Here is a 16154-nt window from a genome sequence, read left to right as displayed (position 1 = left end):
AGAAAACAAACAAATCTTTTGGAAGGCAAGTCCAGTACAGCTCACACCAAGAAAAAGAAAGGAAATATCAGCAAAACAGACTTACACTGCATTCTTTTTAATAGCCCCTTATTTCAGTTCCCTTAAATATGTAAAGTCTAGTTATGACATTGTTGGCTGAAGTCATCTGATCTTGTCTTCTGAAAGAAGTTTCCCCTAAATGAAGATGCTGGCTGCTAAAATTGTTGGAAGTTTTACAGGAGGTAACAGTCCTATCTATATATCCCAAACAAAACCCATAGCTTAAGTTGCACTTCCCGATTTACAAACACGTAAAAGATGCATTTCACATACAGTTATTACTTAAGTCAGTCCAGTATATCAAACCTTCTAAAGAAAGCAGAAGGTTAATCCTCTAATGACAAAGCATCACAAATGCCCAGAGCGAGAATCTTTCTTCCAATGTTCAGTGTCCTAGGAACTTTACACCATCCTTAGCTGGGTTCTTGTAACCTTTCCTGGATATGTGAGCAATTTCACCTCCTGTACAAGCGCTTATCAGAAGGTTTTAGGTTTCTCCAATGACACCAATTCCCATGTGATTTAATTTAAAAAATGAAGTACCTCATTACTATTGCTGCTGGTAAATTTCCCATGTAACTCTGAATACATAGATCAGTTAAGGGCAGATGAAGTCTTTAGCAGTCTGACTATTTCTTCAGTTGTGCAAGGGTTGTTTCTTCCTCCTTGACTTTAAGGATTTATGCATAAGACGAGAGAGGGTACTGTTTCCTGGCAATTCAGACAATCTCTGAACTGTTCCGTTCTCTATACTCACCACATTGTGTATGCAAAAACCCTGAAATGCCAGCCAACACTGCTGAAGGGTCATCCATTAAGACTGATAAAATGACACCATATTGTTAAGAATTTCATTTTAAAAATTTCTTTTAAATTTCAAACTCTGTGGAAAGCAATTTCCTAGTGATGATATATGATAATCCATACTTTTTGTTAGTGGAAGACCTGAAAGACAGCAAATGTCTATAGACCATTCCCTTACACTAAAGCAAACCAGAAGTGCAAAGACCTGACGCTGCTTCTGCTTTTATTTTGCAGAGCTAAGCCAGCCTGGGAGCAGCTGAACCCCCATTTCATTTGGCCCCTTCTGCCTTTCTTCGTGTTCTTTTTTCTCTTCTCAAACAGATGTCAAAACTAGGAACCTGAGCTAATTTGTGGTTTTAATACCTTTTTATTTGTCAAGTTGCTTTGAGTTCTTCTCTTTCTTCCTCCCTGCTTTATTGAAACCTGCTACTTTTGGCAAGACACACGAACAATATTTTTCTAAGTATCATGGGAACAGAAGTCATTTACAGAACTTTATTTAGGTGATTAGACACACACGTAGAAGTACCTAACCAAATCAAAGGCAGCAGCACTTGCTATTCCTCCCAACTTTGTCTAAACTATTTGACTACTACTACAAAGCTGCTCTGTAAACAATAATTACTTTTAATGAACCTGGTCATTAGACACTTATGTACATTTTTAATGATTTTTGACTCTCATGCTTCTACGCATCTGCCATATTTGAAAACATGGCTGTCCCCCCAAAGTCTCAATATTTGCATGTTGTGAGATGTACCTAAAAGTAGCATTTATACCACCAAAAATTTTTTTAGACATAAGAAATTTAAAGATTCTAAGCCATTTAACTTTTATGACGCCAAACTAAATTAAATTTGATTCATAAAGTCAAGTTAGATACTTATTTCCCAAAAAGAAAAAGATAACTGAGCCTGATGTCAAACTGAATTTTACAACTTGAATGAAAAAGTCAAATCTCATTTTCAGGGTGTTTTGGGGTTCTGTGGGTTGCCTTGTTTAATACAAGAGAAGTGACTGCTTACACTGTGAATAAGAAGTGTTCATATCATTTTCCCTTTGTCGAACACATCATTGTTTAGGAATTCATGTAAAAGATGACACACGCTTTAATGGTCTCCTCTGCTTGGACCGAGTTGTGTCCATTCCCAGTGACTCGTCTAAAATATTATAGTCTTTTTGGGGAAAGGATGTGGTATGCTGAAACTTTCTTGTCATAGTCATTTGAACTACAGATAAAAAATTTTGAAAACCATGAAGGAGCAAGAGATAGCACCTTCCTGGAATACAAGTGAAAATGGCACAGAATTAAATTTATTCTCTTCTGCTGTGATCTAATTAATATTTGCATATGTTACAAACTGGAAATGTTCCAACAGTTAAGGATATGGGAAACAGCCTACAGATTTTTGTTGCACGGCACCTGCTCAGAAGTTCTTCATTTGAATACATATTCATGTGGAGGAGTTACTTCCTTCTTCACCATGGAGGAAGTAAATATGAATGTAGGATCTCTCACCTCTCATACAACTTAATCATAACTGACTATTTTTTAGCATGCAAACTCTACTTGAACAGCAATTTTCAAGACCTAAGCAGTGAGGACAAACTTGATTAAGGTCAACAGACAAAAGAGCAGAGGCTTCAGCACACTCAAAGGTAAGACTTGATCTGGCTGCATGTTTTCAGGAAGGAAGAAACAAGGTGTGTGAGAGGAACACTAAGACATGCATATATTGGCAAGTTCCAAGAATTTGTGTCTCATCCCTAGACATGGTTGTTGACACAACCCGAAACTGTGAAAAGGAGAGAAAAAAACAAAAACCTCCTGAACACCTACCAAAAAATCTAAATAGATTAAGTATAAACAAGGTCAAGACCTTGCTCCTAGTTTAGGTATCTATTATCCTCATCAACAGTTTCAGAGATAATAATGACCAACCATACCAAGGGTCAGACTGAATTTCTGCATCCTTCACTGTGCACAAGATAAAAAAAAAAAAAAAAAACCTGACCCAAAACATCTTTGCCTAGTTGTCTCCTTCTCAGAGCTCTTGCTAAGAACATCAAGAGAGGCACAAAGCTGAATGAAAATAGGCAAGGGAGACACAGAAACAGTTGGCCTACCTACTTACTGAAGAAAAAATTCTGTTAGCTTTGTGTGAATAGGTTCCCCACATAACGAACAAGATCTCGTGTAGCAAAGGTTATGCAACGGTTTTTCCAGGGTTATTTTTTCACAGCAGTTAAAGCCAGCTATTACTAAATTAAGATTTTCCTGAACACCGAACTACCCAGTATGGCTCCAACAGTAATTAGTGTTTACCCTCAGTAAAACAGTGACAGTTTCAGAAAAGTATAGGTCAAAGGGTATTTCCTTCTTTCACACAGAGAAATCTACCCATCACATTGATTTACTTCACTTTTCAAGTCTAATTATCATATATAAATTTAGAAATGTCATCTAAATAACATGGTAGAAATGTAGGATTTCCTTGCTCCACAGCAAAACTGGATCTCTAGAACAAATCTTCAGGTGCATCTGAACACTTGTGATTTCAAAAAGACCAGTATTATTCTGCAAGGAAGAAGTAAAACCAGACTGAGGACAGCTTCAACGCGTACAGAAGGAATTTGATTTACACACAAGAAAAGAATAATTCTTGTCTTACAGAACAGAAAAAGAGAGACCATAAAGACATTATGCTGTAGTAAATAAAGATACTTTTTAAATAGCAAAAAGTGTTTGTACCTTAACACACTTTTTGATGGTGTCTTTTATATTAATTGAAGAGTTACCCATCTGTATTTCAATAGAAGCCGCTACTCTCATTATACAGAGAGACAGGGGAAAAAATGTTGTCTATCTTCCATAAGCAACCCTGGAACACCTCAGACTAGTCACCAGATCAATGCAGGCACAACTGAATTTGATTATTTTACTATACAATCTCTATAATTTTTGAGCTGGTAGAAAAGTGAGGCAATTTTGGCTACATTCTGCTGACGAATTAAGACACTTGAATGTGTTTTGCAAATAGCTTTCTCAGCAATACTGAATAATCAATCCTGAAAACATAGTTTTATACCTTTCATTTTTTTATTTAGTGTTGTTGGAAGGAAATACCAATTTTTAATTTTGAATTAACTGTCCCATAACAATTCAAAATTCCCCTTAGAATTTACTGCGTACTGTTCCCTGTTTTAACATTACTTGCAGGATTCAATACAGTCCTATCTTAAAATAGGACAGTGACAAACATTCTCTTTGGAATTAAAAAAAAACCAAAACAATTAAGTCACCAGAGGCAGACATAGTCATCAAACTTTACCAAGCGAAACAGGAAAATAATTTGGAAATTCCAATAATAGAGACAGATTTAATGAGTTGCAGTGTAAAAATCTCAAAGCTGTTTAATCTTTAGACTTCCTAGTTGTATGAATACATTATCTAAAGATAATTTAAGCCAATCTAACTTTTCTATATAGGTATCTTCCCATCATATACATACACACACAAAATTAATCTAGAAGATGCTCTGTCATTATAGTGCAAAGACACTTAACTTATATTCCTGAATCTTTAAAGCATCTATTTTGGCTTAGGAATCTACTCTTGCCATTTATTTTGTCCCCCAGGTAATAGCTATACATTTCAAATTGTACTTGACTATTTTTAGTGTGCTGAAACCAACCAGAAAAAATGGATTAGCTGTTTGTTTATAACAGTGAGATTTAAAATTAGGTACTTGACATTACAGAATTACCAATAAGAAAGTAGCCATTATATACTATTATTTTATTCAGAAGAAATACTTTTCATTACTTTTTTTTTCCGAAGGGCAATAGGACACCACTACTTAAGACCTACTGACAGCAGAAAGCTCAAAGCATGCACAGAACAACCTCTTTTACACCAACAATATTTGTCTGATAACTTTTTCAGCGCTCTGTCCCTTCCAACCTCTACCATTCTGTGAAAACCTTTCCCAAAACCAGGAACGTGAGAAAGCAGGCCCATATTCACCAGCTTTCCCTGTATATAGAGGGGAATTTACTGTGGCATCAGATACATAGATAAGAGACTGGTTCCCTACTACACTAGAAGGCTTTTGCTTTGCTCAGCGTAAGTCCATTTGCAGTTGCTAGCATATAACAAAATCTTGATGTAGCTAAAGCAGCGTGCAGTTTCTGCCAATAAAGTATTGCTTGTGACCTAAAGTAAAGGCCAATAATAAAGGCAAAGGTCTTGCCCAATTAAGGAAGACAGTTCCTCTTCCAGTCATTCCCTAACAAGATGATTTTTGAACTTTGTAGCTTGTTACATCTTTCTCTGCATATGTGTAATCACCCTTACTTAGAGATGAAGAAATTAAACACAAAAAGATTAACTGGAGAAAGCAGAGTCCAAGACCATAACGCATCTTAGTTACAAAACAATTACTTCTCAAATTTCCTCTACAATCCTTGACAGAGGCCTTAGAGTCTTATTCATGTATGTTTTTTTTTTCCTGGTACTTAGCTACTACAATGTAGATTTTAGTAAAAAATTTTAAACACAATGTATTATTATAATTGCTAGATTAAGCTAAAAATTTGTAAATGTAGATTTGGAAATTTAAATACTGTTGAAGATATTGATGTATACAATGAAATGATTTGGAGTTTAAAGATACCTCTGTGATATCTGAAACCTCACCTGTACTAGTGTCACACTTATGCATGTATAATCCAACTCAACCTCTCTATTGAGTTAATCAATCTTGAGCAATTCCATTATTTACAGACAGAAATGTAGATGTGGGACAGGTTCACCAAGACTAATGTGTTACATTTCAAATCACACTGACAATGAAACTGCAATGTCATAAAATTTAATAAGTTCTACTTGTTTGCATTTCATAGAAATTTCAAGGTCGAAGGATCAAATCAGTCATCCGGATTCACATTTATTCATATGTACAAACTTGGCAAGGTTTGTATTCCCAACGATGAACAATAAGGTTTTCATGAACTGCAACTTCTCTAGAAGTCTGGCATTTTAGCAGTTCTGGGCAGGAGATGCTTTGTTAGGATACCCATAGATGCATCTCAAAAGACCCCTAGAAGCTTGGCTAGTATAAAACAGCTCCAATGAAACAGGACAACGTGAGTTTGTGCCTGAAGACTTTTTCTTTCATTTAAAGAACTAACATGATACAGCCACATAAAAACTTCACTTGAGTTTCTTTTGAGCTTATGTGGAAGAATTTTCTTTTGATGCAGTAAATGACCTCCACAAGCAAAGCAGAGCATCAGGAATAACACTCTTTCCATAATCTCATTTATAATAGAAAGATACTTCCTCATTATAATTATTTTATGTATGCAAGGTGCTGTATTTGAGAAAATACACAGCTGCCTAGACTCATTTAAAAAATTGTAGAAAGATCACCTGTTAAGGAATTTGACATCTAGAAGTATAACATACTAAGCACTCCCTAGGTAACAGAAAATTAAACTAGATCTTCAAACCTTCAATTATCCACTACTTCTAAAAACCCAAAATATTACACTTTAAAGGATGCGATATGTTTTCCTTACAATTACAGCAAATATTACTCAAAGCAGTGTCATGCGACTTTTACTGTAAATCAGTATATTCTCGCAAGACTCAGATTTATATTTAATATCAGATTACTGGAAGTCACTTTTAATCCTTTAAAAATTGATATGCAAAAGTTTTAGGTGCACAGTACTTCCTCTGTGCCAAGTAACAGCTGTGAGCATGTTTAACATGTAAGTTGTAGACTCAGAGAATTAATTTGAACTAGACACTAGGTGTCTGACTTGCTTCATGATAGGATATGCTTGTTCCTAAACTGATGGGAAATCAGAATAATCAGAGAGCAATTCACCCTGAAACAAAACAATTATTTTTTCATATATATAAAACCATACACCGCCTGTCTTTATCTCTTAGTAACAGGAAAGCCTGCAGGACATGTGTCTGAATCCTTTTGGGCAACACAAAGGAAATGGGGAAGGAAATCATGCAATTTTGTGGCTCAACTCTTCATATCGCTGGCATAGCTGACCCTCTATGGAGAGCTTAGTACTAGACAAAAGTAAATGTCAGAGTCAGGCCTGGCATTTCAGGGATGTTCTCACAAGTCCCAAAGTGTAGGAAAAGCAATTCCATATTAGTCTTTTTTTTTTTTGCAGCCCTTGTATCAAAAGCTCTATTGCAGTGCCAGCAGTTTTGTCTTTTTTGTCCCTTTCTTTCATGCTTCATTACCCTCACTGTCTCTGCTGTTGATATCCTTCTGTAAATGGAAGTACACAAAACAAATGGTACAACAGTTACCCCAACAGCAGGTTCTCCTTCAGAGACAGGACTGAATGACTGGTTAATTAACTGAATGTGGTATTACTCAGTAAAACATACCTTCACTAAAACACACCTTGCCTTGTCTAAAGAAGGGGGCAAACATCTGCTTTCATAAATCCACAAAATTAGCTAGTTGCTATCAGGAGAAAATGATTCTAACAAATCTTTAGGCCAGAGTTTTATAACTTCACACTTAATCACAATGGGTGATGAAGTCATAAGTTTAGCCCTGACAAATTTTATTGTATGTACATACATTCATAAATCTTTTTCCTCACATGACCAAAGCACACGTGTTGTACAAGAACAGTGTAATTTTTCTTTCAGATGTGTCAGTTAAAGTCTAGGCAGTTCCACCATGAGTGAAGACAGTCCAAGGTCATCTTTAATAGTTTTAATATTTTAAATCTTCAGAGTTAACTGATGAGATTTAAATCTTGCTGAAATTCTTTTAAAGAAAAGACTTCTAATGAGGTAACTCGTGCACTTGGTTCAGTATAACAACTATCAAATTTAATATAATTGAACTAATCTTGAAAAAGGATAGGCAAGATAGCATCTCAAGAATTTCAGTGTTTTCTCCTATTCTGTGGATTTCTGTTTTCAAAAGCCATTACAGGACAAAAGTTGTCTCCAAGTGAAACATGTCTTAGATAACTGATAAAATAAACCCTGAAGTCAAGATCTGCTTTTCAGAAGTGCTTGAGCCAAAATTTACATCAGGCAGTCTTATAGCAATATTCTTTTCAAAATGTGTTCCTCTGTAACCCTTGCAGACCTGCCAGTCCATGTGTGCTGGCTGCCTGTAGCTCCCTCCCCTGAGCACTGGTACTTCTCCCTGTGAAGTGGGCACAGGCAGGGCTGAGGAACATCACCAGAGCACACGCAGACACAGGAGACTGGTCTGGGCAGCACCCACAGAGTCCGTAACAGAGCTGCAACTGTAGGACCAAGTTCCATCTTGAGAAGAAATGGCAGGACCTTCATGTCCCTGGGCCTGGTGCTGCTTCGGCTTTCTCTCAGCATGAAACGATGCTGTAGCAGCCACTTTGGACAGGCAGCTCGAGCTTAGTAGTTTCACATAAAGGTGTGAGGGAAAGATCAAAATCCTCAGAAAAACTGCCAGATCTAGTCACCTTTATTTCCTCCTCATAGCATCTGCCTTTTTTTTTTTTTTAAATACTAACCTCAAGAATTAATAGTGAGGTTCTTTTAAAGTCAAAAAGTGAAAGTGATTAGACTAACACATTTTCAACCCCGCCTTAGTACCGTGAACTGATATTCTAAAGTCTAGTCAAAAAAATCGTTACTTTGCCCTTGTATTATAGTCTCTATAGTTTTCATGAGCAACCCTTTGATGGCAGGCATGGATCCCACATTGCAAAAAAATAAGGCCAGATCTCCTCCATTCTCACTCACATTCAATGGAATATTAGGGAATATTAAAAATGAATTGCAAAAGAAAACTGAGCCTGCAATTGAGGTTGTGCTTTTATCAAGAAATCATTATCTTGATTGCTCCCTTTCATACGATGCTTTTCGCTCTCATAAAGGATCTAATCCCAGGAAAGAGATGTGTTGGGTACAAGCAAAATCCAGCAGTAAGACACTCAGATTTAGAAGTTCAGTGTACCTTAGATCTTTATTAAGCAAAGGAGATACAAGATAAATTTCAATGACACAGAATCCTTCAGAAAAGGAGGGAAAGAGGTAAGCATTTCAGGAAGCAGAAAGACACCTACAAATAGCATCAACCCTCATGGTCAATGTTAGTGAAGGAAACAACATTTTTCACAATAGAGCTGTAGAGGAAGAGAAGGTTATAAAGCAAAGAAAGTATTTGTGCTGAAGCTAGGGTTATTCATTTGCATGAGAAAGGAAAAAGCTTTCAGGAACACAAAGCTGAATAGCTTGGGAGGGAAAGAATCAAAACAAACCTAACTGCTATGAATCATGTCATATTTATTGAAAACTGCCCAAGGCATTTCCTATCTGCTTAGGTAACCTAGCTAACCCCGTTCAGTGATAACGGCCTCCAAGGCAACCACAGACTTGAAACAGAAAGATTTCAAAAACCTAGCCAATGCCTGAGGAACTTAAGTTACAGTTTTGAAACTTAAGACACCTAAGTTGCCTCCCAAAAGGATCATTGCTACTGTTGAACACTGTTTCAGAGCTACATCTTTATCTCTGCAGCCAAGGGAACAGAAAGTGGAGTTTGACAGGTTAGTGCCAGCAAAGAGGGATGTTACAAACCACCCACGTCGTCAAGCCTAGTCCCCTGTGGTCATGGATAGACATTCAATTTTGAGTTTTCAGAGAAAGACAGGGTGAAATAATAAATGAGGAACCATATCTTATATCACATATTAAAGGATAAGTCTTTCTTGACTCCTACACAACAGAAACTATTCATAGAATTACGTGGTGCAAGCAAGCACAGCCTGATCCTTTCACAAGCTTTTGAAGATATCAGGGCATAATCTTCAAATTTTTCTCCAGAAGTTCACTTATTCTGTTTCCCCCCCCCTCCATGAATTTACCTAGAACCTTCTTTACATAGCTGGCACTTTATGTACAGTCCCGCCTGAAATATTATTCAGCTGCTTGAAAATTCAGAAGACTTCTAAATGGCATGATAAACAACTTCAGAACGTTTACTCTCAAGGCACTAGTCTTCCTTAGCATAAAGGGAAAGAAGAATTACTTATAGTACGCATATTTTTAGTCAGCTTGCAAAATAATCTTCATTTTATTATCCCAAGATGAATGTTCAACTACTTTGATTTTACGTTTGTTCCCTTTGCTTACATCAGTAGTTTCAGTTCACACACAATTATCTTGAAAAAAATTTAACCAGGGTGTACACAGTATTTCAAATCAGATCCTGCATATCCCCAAACAGCAGCACTAGCACTTCGTTTCTTCCAACGGAAACTCCTTGCTCGATGTCCTCTAAAAAATCACATTAGTGTTTTTCACAGCTCCATCACATTAGCAGCTGAAAGTTACCCTTTGCTTAGCTTCATTCCAATTCCTATTGGAATTGGGCAAAGTCACACAATCCGAGATGATTAGCTCCTCCTCAGCACTATAAATATTCCCAACATGTATTTTGTCCACAGATTTCACGTGCACATACCTGTTTCCTACACCCAGTCACTAATGAACATTCCTATTTCCAACACTAAGTAGCAAATATCACTGATTATTTCTCTCCATATTTTAGTGTAACCTGTTGTTTCCCATCCAACCATATCATTATTCTTTTTGTATTAATCCCCTTTCTGTTGTCCAAAGTGGAGGTTTCAAAATTTCCACTTTGAACAATCATTTCCTGTAGGTAACAGTATCAAATTTTCTTGAATTGCAACACTGCATTTCTCATGTATAAGAATGGAGTTATAAAAACCCCAGAGTAGTCACTGTTTCCCTTTTGATAAAACCAAGTTACAATTTAATCCCACTTTCTGTTCATTTCTGCATGTGGATTATTTTCTTCAAAGTACGTTCTTTCTTTCAAAGCATTGAGGGGGATCACCTCTCCCTTCTCTCCCCCTGTTCTTGAACATAGTTACAAGGTTATATATTATCTAGCCAGAGTACTGAGTCCAATTCTACAGATTAACTAGAAAACTCTTCTTTTGTATTTGTGACACTATAAATTTTTAGTCTTATGGAATTCATAAGACTTCCTTATACAGTCACAGTATGGAGACTATGCCCTGTACTGCCAAGCTGTAACTGCAGACCTATATTTTGCTTGGATTGCAAGAACTAAGTTGCTAAAACCAAATTACCTGCTTCTGCTGATCCAGGCAGGTGGTATAGCCAGTACACACTGTAGCTGCTGCCCTGGGAGGTCTGGACCCTCCTCTAACCCTCTTGTCCTGGGCGAGCTCCCTCCCAAGTGATGGGGAGCAGAAGGAACAGCAGCACAATCCCTGCTAATAAATAACAGATCGTGACAGAACTGCAGTGACACATACCTCTGCTCGTTTATGGTACCGTTTAGTCTGATGCTATCTGTGGGCTCACTTCAGCTTGTTGCCACAGTAAGGGCAGAAGTAAGGTTTTGGGAGGATGGATCTGCACGCCACCAAGCCCTCACCATTTTCCTCCTCTCTGTAGGAAGTGTGCTTTTCTCCAAGGCAGATCATGACAGATAAGGACTAGGGATGAGTGCTGGAAAACTGGGAACCATACTTTAAATGCTTATTTAAATAGCAAGAGCTACCTTAATGAGCTGGGGAACAACCTACTGAGTGACAGCATATTTTAGTTTATTTTTCCAGAATGTATAAAAAACTCACATATTTGTCTTTTCTAGAGCTGAGTTTAATATGAGCAATATCACAGTGTTGGATCAAGAGACACAAGTACGGATGAAAAAACTTGAAAGCAAAAGCAGCTAATTGTGGATTAAAGAAGCCACAAATTTGTCTTTTCCAGAGCTAAGTTTAATATGAGGAATAACACAATGTTGGATCGAGAGGGACAAACACAGAAGAAAAATTTGAAAGCAAAAGCAGCTACATAGATAGATCTACTTCAATTATATTTAATGAACATTTTGCCTTTTTCTAGTATCAAGTCAGCAAAATGCCATTTGCTCAATCCACTGAAGTTCACAGTTGCCACAAAGCAAAAGTTAACATTCAATGAGTTTTTCCTTCCCTAATAAATAACAAAAAGAATGCTGATAGGAAAGAACCTTCTACTGCTGTCTTGCCCCTTCCACCCACCCAAGAAAAGTCAATATGAATGACAAAAAGTTGTGGGGGATATCATTTGGGGAGGGTTATGGGGGATTTTTTTTCTTTTTAAATAAAGTAGAACTCCAGCTTTCAGTGAAAGAACTCTAAGCTAATCATCCTTTATAAAGTATCTGCATTTTTCAGGCTCTACTTTTTTATCTATACCAGTACATTCAAGTCTGGCACAGTTTTTGGGAGGTCATAAATTTTGGACTTGTGAAAAGTGACACTCATGATTTCCCCTTGAAAGGAAAAAATCTAATACTAAATTATTCAAGGAGTTTGATTTATTCCTGATGTGTAAAAATCTTTAAATGGATAGTTGTATTCAAATATGCATTAGTGTTAAACACATGCCTAAATGTTATTCTGGTTTACATCTTACTGTAATAAAAGCAGAAAAAATCATCAAGATTTGTACATTTGAGGCAGAAAAGAACAGCTTCATGAATATGTGAATCACGAATATGACTGTACTGTGTTTCTCTAAAAATCTACTAAACGATATGTTGGGTTATTGTGTCTATTCTTGCTCTATAATATGGTACATTCTTGTCCAAGGCAGTGGTGAAGCATATCAGTGACTGTATTGGCTTAGGTAGCAACTTCCAATGCAAAGAAACATCGAAGCATCTGCAAAGAAATATAAGAACTCCATAGTGTTTAATCCTTAAAAGAATGGAAGATGAAGCCAGCCTACAAAGTTTTCTACAGGCAACTGTTATTGGTGAAGATATACAAGCCACACCAAATTAGTAAGGTAGGTCTTAGTCCAGTGTTAGTCTTTTTCCATCTGGATATTTAAGCACTCAAAATATATTATCATGCTGCTGCCTCTCCCTTTTTGTATTCCCTCCCTCTACCAAAATGTTTGGTTTAATTTGTCTTTGGTTTGTCCCCTCTTTTAAAGGTTAAATTGTTCACTTAATCATTTGCTTTATAAATATCTTCTGCTGTCACATTTATTTGCGATTTTCAGTAAGTCTGAGATATTTCACATAGAAAACAGAGGACATAGCAACTCCATTACCTAAATTTGAACTTAGAAATACTTATTACTCAAAAAGCATTATGAATAGCTAGTCACTTGTGACTCATCTGAACCTATAAAACAGACACAATTTTATGCTAAAATTCTAAGTATGCTGTTTCTAATACCATTGCAGAAAGAAGAATTGTCCTGATTCATCCAAGTAGTCCTGACTCATCCTAATGGACAAATGACTATTTGTAGCAAAAATTATAGGAGTTATCGGCTATGCAGCCATTAACATTTACCACTACTGATCCCTGTGTTAACACACTGATTATAAGCCCAGAAGTTTGCCTCTAGCATTTGGTGGAAGCATTTTCTCTAAGATTAATCCTTAAGTTACTTAGTTCATAGCGTATAAAAGCCTTCTGATAATTTCCTCGCTAATGATTTGATCAGTTTTTTTGAAGCTGTAGAGTTAAATTCTTATGCTGAGAAAAGGTGTATACCAAAAGAGAATGAATGCACACATGCACATACTACACTCTTTCTACAAGAGCAGTAGAAAAAATAAACATGAATATTTAAGATTTTTCAAATCCATTATGTTGCTTTAGTAGTTTAACTTGCTCTGAGTTCTGGTCATAACTGAATATATCACTTATTCCGACTCTTAAAATTCAAGAGTAAGAAACACCAAGGACTGAGGCTTTTTAGTAATCAAAATTACTTATATATTGCGTAAGCTAATAAGAGAAGGAGGAAAATCCATTTCACTTCTTTCCTCATTTTGTTTATAAGCAACACCAAGTGCAGTGAAGTCTAAGTATATGATTGCATTCTGTTTCCTTTCCTACTAAAACTTTTATTTCCTTCAAGACTTGATAGAGTCAATCTGTTGCTACCAGTATGTGCTACATACTAAGGATTAGTAGATTCTACAAACTTCCTCTGCAGTTAATTGTCATGGTGTAAATCTGCATTTCATTAAAATTTTACCTGCCATTTCCTGAAGAGTAACTTAATTTAAGCCCCTTGATCATATAATGCCAAAATAGAAACTTAAAAAATGAGTCAAATCCTGAGGAAAGCCGATATCTGGCTCGCCATGACTGCATCACTGAAACCGCCACATTTTGACTGGGAAGTGTACACCAGGGAATTGAAGACGCCCTTGGTTACAATTTTAGAAAGTTAAGCAAAAGCAATTAGTGAACATTTCACATTGTTATGGGGCACTTTGATGTCTGTACTCAAAGTATGCGCAGGTGAAAATATTTCTTGTGAAGAAAATAAACCGATCTCCACTGGTTTCCATTTCTCTACAGACAGGATGATTTTTCCATCTAACAATTTTGTTTTGCCTGCATCATTTCCTAGAACAATACAAGCACAGAAAATTGCAGAAGAAAAATGACTTCCAATTTACATTACACATTCTTTAATTTGTACGTGTTTGAAGTGTACCAAGAGGTATATTTAGTGTGCTGATCTGCCTAGATTTCATTCCTCACTCATTCCACGCACCACTTTACAAAATCTAGCGTATTCTATTTTTCTCAATAGCATTCAACACGTTTACTTCAGATTACAGATCTTTCTTAAACAATGCAATCCTTCTATTAAGAATCTGACATCCACCTTTAGTCATATTCAAGGAGTATTCTCCTTCACAACACTTCTTAAAGTAACATTAAATAACCCAGCATGATATTTTCGTTTGAAGTCTTGCTGCTGCTTGGTCTCCACTGACTGACAGACTTCAGCTCACTCTCATCTTAACTGCTGTCACAAGTACTCAGTAAGGACTTTCAACAAGGTTCTCACCCCGCCTCTTACTCACCCTGACTTTGCTGTTTCATAATCTTTGTCATTATCATTATCATCATGCTCTTGTCAAAATCTTATTCACACTTCTTTTATTAGCAAGCAATTTTACTTTGAAATGCCATTTTTTCTTCATTAGACTTTCAACGAAAATAAATCTGACACATTTACAAGTATTGCTGGAGGTTCTGTTAGCTCAGAACAACGCACCAGACAACCCTTGCTTTAAAGAGTCTGTCAATCATTTTGTATCACACATCACCACAGTTTCTAAAGGCTTCCTTTTACACACTAACTGTAGACATTATGGATGTACCAAGAGACAAAGAGGTATAATTGTAACTGTTTTGACAGAAAAAAGAATACTGAAGTGCTACATTTTTTAACCACTATTTTGTGAAAACATTCCATCAATATTTTCTGAAAACAGAAAATTTTTTTGCAGTGCTGTTTATCAGTCTTCATTCAGTGTATAAAGTCCCTCTCATCCTCTTAGAGACAGATTGCCCATCCAAAATATTTACTTTTTTGTGAAGTAAGGCTTGAGGGTTATATGCAAAGGTAATACTAGTGTACTCCAAGACAAGATAAACATTTGATTCTTACTAGAAAAAAACCAGTAGATTTAGCAAGAACATAGATATAAATTTGATAGAGAGTACTTAGCAAAATGATAGCTCTGAATTATACTTAAAGTTGTAATTATACTCCAAGTCCTGTTAGGCCTCTAATGAGATTTGACAACAGATTCCACTGGGAAGATCCAGAGTACAATTCGCAGTAAACTCACTAAGACAAGAAACTGCTGTTCCGTAATTCTGGTAGCCAGATTATCTTGCATACTATTAGTTAGCCTGTATCCCACTTTTTAAATTATTAAAGTGACCAATTCATCAAGAAACCATTGTGATTTTCATTACAGAAATCATCATCTGGTAGCATGCTTTTCTCTCCCAAGATGGTCACACAATCATGTCTCAGGGGACATCTAAACCCTTAGAGGAGTAGGCTCATGTCAAAGGTAGGTGTCTCTCGGAAGATATACTTAAGAACTCAAGTACCTATCTTTCAAGTGTCTTTAACCCTCTCTACTGCCTCAAAGCCTATAGTATTTCTCCTACTTGTCTTAATTGTTTTAGCAAATAATGATAACAGACAATCAAGAAAATCCCAGGAACCCTAATTTAGACTTCTCACTGTAGATTCAACCTACTGTCCACTAGCTAGATTGTCTTCTCTACCCCAATCTGCCAATCTTCAGCTGTCAGTTTGGGATAGCTTGCTTTCCTTGAATCACAGAATGGTTAAGGCTGGAAGGTGTCTCGGGAGGTCATCTGGTCTGACCCTTCTGCTCAGGCAGGGC

This window comes from Opisthocomus hoazin, chromosome 7 (assembly GCF_030867145.1).
Source record: "Opisthocomus hoazin isolate bOpiHoa1 chromosome 7, bOpiHoa1.hap1, whole genome shotgun sequence".
Taxonomy (NCBI): domain Eukaryota; kingdom Metazoa; phylum Chordata; class Aves; order Opisthocomiformes; family Opisthocomidae; genus Opisthocomus; species Opisthocomus hoazin.
This window is presented reverse-complemented; position numbering follows the sequence as displayed.